The 9,488-nt window shown below is 44.6% G+C and overlaps 1 pseudogene; it reads left to right on the forward strand.

Annotated features, from left to right (window-relative positions):
- Nucleotides 1-4,752: 4,752 nt before the first annotated feature.
- Nucleotides 4,753-6,685, forward strand: LOC105493744 (small ribosomal subunit protein uS7-like; annotated as a pseudogene).
- The last annotated feature ends 2,803 nt before the right edge of the window (nt 6,686-9,488 follow it).

A 9,488-nucleotide genomic window follows, 5' to 3' on the forward strand; every position in this document is an offset into this window, starting at 1 on the left:
CAGCCTCCCAAAGTGCTAGGATTACAGGCGTGAGCCACCACGCCTGGCCTCCTTTCCACAGTTTTTTGAGAAACATATTTTTCTCCTTTAACTTGTAAATCTACTAAATACCATCCAGAGATTTCCTAATGTTGAACCATTCTGAAAAATAGGAATAAACTCTTTTGGCCTGGAACAAGTCTTTCTGCATTCTATAGGAACATCCTCTCTCCTCAACTGAAAGGCAAAAAGGGATCTGCTGCCTCCCTTCCCACACACCCCAGCATATGGTGACCTTCCTTACTAAAGAAAATGGTTCTTATTCTAGCTCTTTTTTTTTTTTTTTTTACTTTTTTTTTTTTTTTTTTTTAGGTTAGAGCAGAAGTTTAATAAGCAAAAGGAAGAAAGCCCTCTGGATCAGAGAGGAGTCCCAGAAAGATGGGTTGCCCTCTTATTCTAGCTCCTGTCTTTATTTGAGTAAGAATCAGATGAAATTGTATTCTTCTTTAAAGAAGTGTTATCAGCTCTTTTCTTTCATTATTTTGCAACTAAGAGTTCATTTAATCACTTTGCTGCTTGCTCTTTACCTCTGGTTCACTATTCTCCTTCATAATCCCTTCCGTACTTTGCTATTGTACATTTCCTTCCCCTCTCCAAGCCTGCCTTCTAAACTAAACATAAAGAGAAATCCTGTTTTCGCATGGTCAAGCGACACTCATACTTTAGAGTTTAATTTCTTGCCTTTGCCCTTTCTTGCCCTTTTGTGCTTTTGACAGAATACTTCAAAGCAGCATATGTGAATTTTCATTTCATTTATAGGATCGGAGTAACTTGGAACGGGTTTCCAGAGACTGTTCTATGCTTGTTAGAGCTTAGCTTTTCAAGCATAGGCAAATCTCACTGTCCTTTATAAATTATAACAAAGTCAGTACTGATAATTACAGAGTCAGTCAAAAAGATAAAATGGAAAGAGATGAGATAATTCAAGGATTACCAGTGCTACAAGTTTAAACATAGGACTCCAAGCAAACATACCCTAATAAGACCTCCTGAAACCCTTCCTCTTTGGCTAATTCTGAAACACACATATCTCCAAAAAAGATGACTTATTTGGTGAGCATTCCTGTAATTCATGAAAATCTGTAGTATTTATGCCTTCGGTATTAAAAATGGTACAAATAACTTCTCATTTCTCAGTTCAGTTGTTTAAGTTATACATATTGAGGCTGGGTACAGTGGCTCATGCCTGTAATCCTAGCACTTTGGGAAGCTGAGGCGGGCGGATCTCTTGAGATCAGGAGTTCAAAACCAGCCTGGCCAACATGGCGAAACCCTGCCTCTACTAAAAACACAAAAATTAGCTGGTCGTGGTGGCATGCACCTGTGGTCCCAGCTACTCAAGAGGCTGAAGCAGGAGAATCACTTGAACCCAGGAGGTAGAGGTTGCAGTGAGCCAAGATTGTGCCACTGCACTCCAGCCTGGGCAATAAGACCTAAGACGAGATTCAGTCTCAAAAAAAAGTTGTACATGTTGAGAACCATGCATAGCATGTAAGAACAGAAAGTGCTAAGAGCCTAATTCGTGCACAAGACTTTTCTGTGGATTACTTCTGAGGCCCAAGTAATTTAAATTGTATAAATTCTTCCAGCTAATGTGTTGTACATTTAGAACTATAATACCCTGACTTCCATCCCAGCACTGTTTTCTGAGTATCACAATGCCTCCCAGTCTGCTATCTACATGAGCTTAAGTGACATCCTTCACAGGCCATCCTTAGAATATTGCAAATCAGGAACTCTGAATTGGGGGGCTGGCTTCTGATGTATAGGCAATAAATGAGGGAAGTATAAGGGATGGAGAAGGGATCTTGCAGTTCACATGGATGGACATTAGACAGGTTTGTTGTTTTTGTTTTGTTTTGTTTTTGGTCACCCCATATATGAGTTCCCTTTGTGTGGGGAATGCCTCACCTTATTAAGCAGAACCTGCTTCCCACTATAGAAGTTAAAACCGCCAAGCAATCACTTTCCAGCCTCTCTTGCAAACAGGACACTGATTTTTAAAAGCCAGGACTGAGCATACTCCATGCTCACAAGCGTGGGCAGTGTGGCAGGGATTTTAATGGCAATATTCTGAGCCTAGTTTGCAGAAGTTGGCAGTGTTAGCCACACAGTCTATGCCCAGTGTCTGTGGCAGTGGAGTCTCTACGGTTTTTGTTTACTGGCATGAGTTTGTTTTGTCATCCCTCCTAGGGATTTTATGAACTATTCAATATCCTTCAGTAAATTCCTTTTCTGCTTAAATTAGCCAAATTTGGCTGGGAACAGTGGCTTGCACCTATAATCCCAGCACTTTGGGAGGGCACGGCAGGGGGATCACTTGAACCTAGGAGTTCAAGACCAGCCTGAGCAACACAAGGAGACTCTGTCTCTACAAAACATTTAAAAACTTGCCAGGCATGGTGGTGCATGCCTGTGGTCCCAGCTACTTGGGAGGCTAAGGTAGAAGGATCGCTTGGGCCCAGAAGGTCAAGTCTATAGTGAGCCATGATTGTGCCACTGCACTCCAGCCTGGGTGACAGAGCAAGATTCTGTAAAAAAAAAAAATTAGCCAAATTTGGTTTCTGATGCTTGCTTTTTTTTTTTTTTTTTTTCCTTGAGACAAAGTCCCTCTCTGTCACCCAGGCTGAAGTGCACTGGTACGATCTTGGCTCACTGCAACCTCTGCCTCCTGGGTTCAAGCAATTCTCCTGCCTCAGCCTCCTGAGTAGTTGGGATTACAGGTGCACACCACCACGCCCAGCTAATTGTTGTGTTTTTAGTAGAGACGGGATTTCTCCATGTTGGTCAGGCTGGTCTCGAACTCATGGCTTCAGGTGATGTGCCAGCCTCAGCCTCCCAAAGTGCTGCAATTACAGGCATGACGCCCAGTCATGATACTTGCATTTTCAAGAACCCTGTTTAATGAGAAAATCAATACCCCGAAGTAGTTGTCATCAAGAGACCCTTAGGAAAATGAAGGAAAATAGGAAAGAAGGAAGAGAGGGAAATCTGGCATTGGTTATATGGCCTGCATAGGTCTCCAGGCAGCAAAATTCCAATTAATTTAAAGGATGTGACACTGGAAGGCTATGGAAGATGCTGATCAAACTTGTGAAAGCATTTTAAATTCTTATGGCAAGAAGGATACGTATTGACTTGGGGGCAACCAAGGGATACACTACAATGAACATTTTTTAATATTTTGGTTCTACTTTTCATATAATAAAGTGAGCAAGCCCTCATTTTATGAGGCAGAACCCATCTTCCACCCTAGAAACTGAAAATGCCAAATACTTTCCCAGTGTTCCTCACTATTATGGCAAATACATGACTTAAGTTCCACCAATCAGAGGTACACAGCCCAGATTTTGAGTCAGAAGCCAGGAATATAAAGAAACCAACTGCATGGGACTTTGTGCTGGTGTGGGAAGTAGCAACTGCACCCATTTTCAGAGGCAGTAGTGGCATTGATCCTAGTAGCTGTATCCAGTGTCCCAAGGCAGTGAGTCTTCATGGACCAGCCCTGTGACCTGATTTGGAGCACTGTTTCTAGCTCTATAACCTACAAACCTGGTTTTTGACCCTCTTGGAGATTATGTGAGCTACCTAATATATTTAATAAATTTGTATGTTTAAATTAGTCAAGGTTGGTTTCTGTTTCTTAAAACTAAACTCTGACTGATAGAGAAGGCAATCAGTCCACAAAATTCCACCATTCCTAAGATCAAAACTTACCTTCCTCTCTTTCACTCCCATCTTTCATGTATTTTGAGGCTTCTTTCTTGATTTTAAAATGTCAGGATAGGGAATAAGAACTTTGAATTTTCCAGGAATTGCTTAACCTCAACCCCAGAGATGGTCTTGAGCCATTAAACCCTTAGGGGTAGTTATGCCTTGCAATTCATCAATAGCCACAATTCACTGCTTATGTAATACTCATGTCATTATAAAAAGCCCTCTTGTTGAGGCCAGCAGTGGTGGCTCATGCCTGTAATCCCAGCACTTTGGGAGGCTAAGGTGGGAGGATCACTTGAGATAGAGCTCTAGACCAGCCTGGCCAAATGGTGAAACCCATCTCTACTAAAAATACAAAAGGTAGCCAGGCATGGTGGGTGTGCCTGTAGTCCCAGGTACTCAGGAGGCTGAGGCACGAGAATCACTTGAACGCGGGAGGTGGGGTTGAAGTAAGATGAGATCAAGCCACTGCACCTGAGCCTGGGTGACTGAGCAAGACTCTGTAAAAACAAAACAAAACAAAACAAAACAAAAACTCTTTTGTTGGAAACTCAGAAGAAAAGTCAGGAGTCAGGAATTAATTTGACCAGAAAGAATACACCCACTGGAATCAAACAAAGGATCGAGTCTGAAATTGTAGCCTAAAACCCCACACAAAATAAGTCCTAGGGGAACTTCTCCCCAATCCCCAAAGGTCACAAGAGATCTCCAATAACCCCATTTACCAAGGTTCCTCTCTGGATTTGAGGTATGTCACACAGCTACCTCTACCACCACAATGAAGCTTGTCAATGCAATACTGTCACCAAACAGAAATTTACTGGACTGACGAACACATATTATCAGGGAAATCCATTTTAACAGGGGCCTTCTGAAATCAGTAGCTTCCTATAGAAGGACTCTACATGCAAATATCATTTGAATCTGCTTCCTCTCACTTTCTTATCTGGAACCCAAATGGAAACGTTTATTATTAATAGAAGTTAAGAAGCCTAAAAGCGATCATTGAAATATCTAGTTTCCTGTCTGTGCCAGGGCAGCACGTGGTCCACGCGAAGCAATAGAGATGCTCAGGCTGTGCCCTCAGGGACCAAATGGGAGAGAGCAGCATCTGTGGGGACAGAGAGCCCAGACATCAAGCTCTTTGGCAAGTGGAGCACCCATGATGTGCGTGCAGATCAATGACGTTTCCTTACAGGATTACACTGCAGTGAAGAAGTATGCCGAGCACCTGCCTCACAGTGCAGGGCAGTATGCTGCCAAACGCTTCCGCAAAGCTCAGGGCCCCATTGTGGAGTGTCTCACTCACTCCATGATGACACACGGCCGCAACAACTGCAAGAAACTCGTGACCTTGTGCATCGCCAAGCATGCCTTCGAGACCATTCACCTGCTCACAGAAGAGGATTCTCTGTAGGTCCTGGTGAATGCCATTATCAACAGTGGTCCCCAGGAGGACTCCACATGCATTGGGTGAGCCAAGCCTGGACCATGAGATGAGAGGCTGTGGATGTGTCCCCATTGTGCTATGTGAATTAGGCCATCTGGCCGTTGTGCACAGGCACTCATGAGGCCCTTTGGGGCAGCCCCACGAGAAGAGAAGAGAAGAGAAGAGAAGAGAAGAGAAGAGAAGAGGAGAAAAGAGAAGACGAGAGAAGAAGAGAGAGGAGGAGAGAGGAGGAGAGAGGAGGAGAGAGGAGGAGAGAGGAGGAGAGAGGAGGAGAGAGGAGGAGAAAGGAGGAGAGGAGAGAGGAGAAGGAAAGAGAAAGAGAGAAAGAAAGAGAGAAAGAGAAATAAAGATCTAAAGCTGTGAATAAAATAGCAATTTGTTTTTTTTTCTTGGGGGGATATGTTTTTTTGTTTGTTTGTTTGTTTGAGATGGGATCTCACTCGACAGATGGACAATCCAAGCTGGAATGCAGTGGCACCATCTTGGCTCACTGCAACCTCTGCCTCCCTGGCTCGAGCCATCCTCCCACCTCAGCCTCCCAAGTAGCTGGGACCACAGGCACAGGCCACCATTCCTGACTAATTTTTGTGTTTGTAGTAGAGTCAGGGTTTCGCCATGTTACCCAGGCTGGTCTTGAACTCCTGAGCTCAAGCAATCATCCCACCTCAGCCTCCCAAAATGCTGGGATTACAGACATGAGTCATTGTGGCCAGACACAAAATTTGTTTTTATTTAAATATTATTAATTTATGTTTAGGGATGGGCTCTTGCTGTGTTGCCTAAGCTTGTCTTGAGCTCCTGGCCTCAAGCAATCCTCCAGCCTCAGCCTCCCAAAGTGCTGGGATTGCAGGCATGAGTCACCACACCCAGCCACAAATAGCAAATTTCTTACAATTCCTCCAGAGTGCCAGTCAGCCTTGCTCTTTACTAAATTTCCCAGAAGCCTACCGAGGCTGCCCTGTGGATTTCCTGAGTCACATCGTAGAGCTGAGGATAATGGGTTTCATGTGGGGCCCCCTCTACTCCTCTCTGGTTCTCAAGGGCATGGGTAAGGCTAGAGTCCATCCACCCCAGTGGAATTCAGAGAGAAGGGAATTGGAAATCACGAGCTTTGGCCTGGGTCTTTCAGATGCCAGAGAATCCCCCAGTATAAGGAAAGGGTTATTCTGTGGGACAGCTTCTGTGATGGTTAATTTGATGTGTCAACTTGGTGAGGCTACATTACTCAGCTAGTTGGTTAAACATTATTCTAGATGTTTCTATGAAGATATATTGTAAATTAGGTTAACATTTAAATCAGTCGACTGTGAGTGAAGCACATTACCCTCTGTAAAGTGGGTTGGCTTTATCCAATCAGTTGAAGGCCTTAGAAATAGAAAAAGACTGACCTCCCCAAGCAAGAAGGAATTCCGCCAGCAGACTGCCTTTGGGCTTTGCAGGGAGCCAGGGCAGAAAAGGAGGAAAGTGTCTGTGATTTAGTGCTACTAAGGAAACCCATGCATTGACAGATTTGAAACACTCCTGGGAGTGGGTAGAGAGAATGTGGACTTTCTGCCATTTCAGGTAAGGTCAGAGTCCCAACAGATATATTGTCTTGTGACTCTTGAGTTTCTGGTTTTAGCCTGAGACTGTCGTAGGGTGTATAGAGGAGGATAAAGTAGAAAATGCCTAAGGTGGTGTTAAAAATGCAAATGCTTGTTCCCCAGTGCCACAAAGAAATAGCACTCCAACATAAATTTAATTTTCTCAGCAAGGCAATTTTTACTTTCTGCAGAAAGGGTGCCCCTCACAGATGGAACAATGGCAAGAGCACACTTGGACAGGGGAAGCGAAGGAGTTCTTATTCCTGATGCAGGTAGTCCCTACTGCTGTGTTGTTCCCCTATTGCCTAGGGTTGGACAGCACAGTCTAAGCTAATTCCGATTGGCTATTTTAAAAAGAGCAGGAGTATGAGCTGGAGTGGCAGGGTGAGTAGTTTGGCGGGAAAGATGGTTAGGAACAGGTGACTAAAGGTGACTTAGGTCAGAGTGGGTGACCAGGCATGACTCAGGTCAGAGCAGGTGACTGGAATGAGTCAGGATGAAGCAGGTGACCAGGGGAACAGATGTGAACTACTAACTAGGACCAGCAGGAAAGTTGTTTACTGAAACTAGAGGCAAGGGGGGGAAGAGAACCAGGAAGTTAAACTTTAAAATGGAGAATCAAAGAATAAGAGAGCTGAACATAATAACCTACTTGGCCGAACGTGGTGGCTCACGCCTGTAATCCCAACACTTTGGGAGGCTGAGGTGGGTGGGTCACTTGAGGTCAGGAGTTCAAGACCAGCCTGACTAATATAGTGAAACCCTGTCTCCACTAAAAATACAAAAATTAGCCAGGTGTGGTGGCACATGCCTGTAATCCCAGCTACTCGGGAGGCTGAGGCAGAAAAATTGCATGAACCCAGGAGGAGGTTGCAGTGAGCCAAGATTGTGCCACTGCACTCCAACCTGGGTGACAAAGCAAGACTCCATCTCAAAAAAAAAAAAAAAAGAAAAAAAACAGGCTGGGCACGGTGGCTCACACTTGTAATCCCAGCACTTTGGGAGGCCAAGGTGGGTGGATCACGAAGTCAGGAGATTGAGACCATCCTGGCTAACACCGTGAAACCCCGTCTCTACTAAAAATACCAAAAAAAAAAAAAAAAAAAAATTTAGCTGGGCGTGGTGGTGGGCGTCTGTAGTCCCAGCTACTTGGGAAGCTGAGGCAGAAGAATGGTGTGAACCCAGGGGGCAGAGCTGGCAGTAAGCCGAGATCACACCACCGCGCTCTAGCCTGGGCGATACCTCCAGACTCTGTCTCAAAAAAAAAAAAAAAACATGCTAACATACTGATTCTTTGAAGAGAAACTTGGGGTTCATTATATTTAACAGTGGGATCAGGGTGAGGGAAGGTTTCTAGAAGGAGGTGGTATCAAATTAAATGTTGCACAAATTGAAGTTAGGTAAAGAGGAGGTAACAGAATAAGGCAAGTTCACAAGTAGAGAGTCACAAGTAGTTCTATAAAACCAGAGGCACACAGAGGAGGAGGGTGGATAGGGTTAGAGAGAGCTGAGGTTAGAGAATGTGTTAATTGTACTGTCCAGCTAGGTGTGGTGGCTCACATTTGTAATCCCAGCACTTTGGGAAGCTGAGGTGGGAGGATTGCTTGAAGCCAGGAGTTTGAAACCAGGCTGGTCAACATAGCCAAAGTAAAAATATTAGCTGGGCATGGTGGTGCACACCTGTCTTCCCAGCTACTTAGGAGGCTGAGGTGGGACAATTGCTTGAGCAGGAGAGGTTGAGGCTGCATTGAGCCATGATCACCCCACAGCACTCCAGCCTGGGCAACAGAGTGAGACCCTGTCTCAAATAGAAAAAGAAGAAAAAGAAATGTACCGTCCATACCCTGACACTCCTTTACCACCTATGTGTTTATTTCCTATTATTCATCCCAGCTAGAGCCAAAGAAATAATACTGTATTTGATAGTCTTTATTTGAACTTCTGAGTGTGGGGAGACAATTCTCTACAGGACTTCCATGTTTCTGCACATCTAGGGAGCAGAGGCACTCACAACCTTTGTTCCAGATAATCTCTTTGGAAGATCGTGACCCTCTGGAGCAGAGGGCAGGTCTGTTTATCATCCACTATAATGAAGATAATGTCTCCTTCTGGGCAAAGGTTGGGTTTCTTTAAGCTCAGGATTCCTCAGCTATGAGGCACAACCTCCGCGTGTGTGGCATCTACCTGGACATCTTCACATCGCCCTGTGAATCTTGAGGGAGTGGGGGAGGGCAAGGGGAACCAACCCGAACATGAGGCTTGTGTTCCTTGCTGTGCTCTAAGTAGTAAAATCCTTTGCCTCTGAACCAGGAGCCGCATGTCTTCTATAGGTACCCATGACCGCCATGCCAGGATAATCCTTTACAGTTCTTGACACTAGGTATTTGCTTTAAAACAAACAAAAACAGGCCAGACAAAGTGGCTCATACCTGTAATCCCAGCACTTTGGGAGGCTGAGGAGGGCGGATTGCTTGAGGCCAGTAGTTAAAGACTAGCAACATGGCGAAACCCCATCTCTACTAAAAATACAAAAATTAGCATGGCATACCCTTATAATCCCAGCTACTCAGAAGGCTGAGATGGAGAATCATCTGAGCCCGGGAGGTCCAGCTGCAGTGAGCCATGATCATGCCACTGCACTCAAGGCTGGGTGACAGAATGAGACCCTGTCTCAAAAAAAAAAAAAGAAAAAAAAAAGG

Source organism: Macaca nemestrina, chromosome 1 (genome assembly GCF_043159975.1).
Source record: "Macaca nemestrina isolate mMacNem1 chromosome 1, mMacNem.hap1, whole genome shotgun sequence".
NCBI lineage: Eukaryota > Metazoa > Chordata > Mammalia > Primates > Cercopithecidae > Macaca > Macaca nemestrina.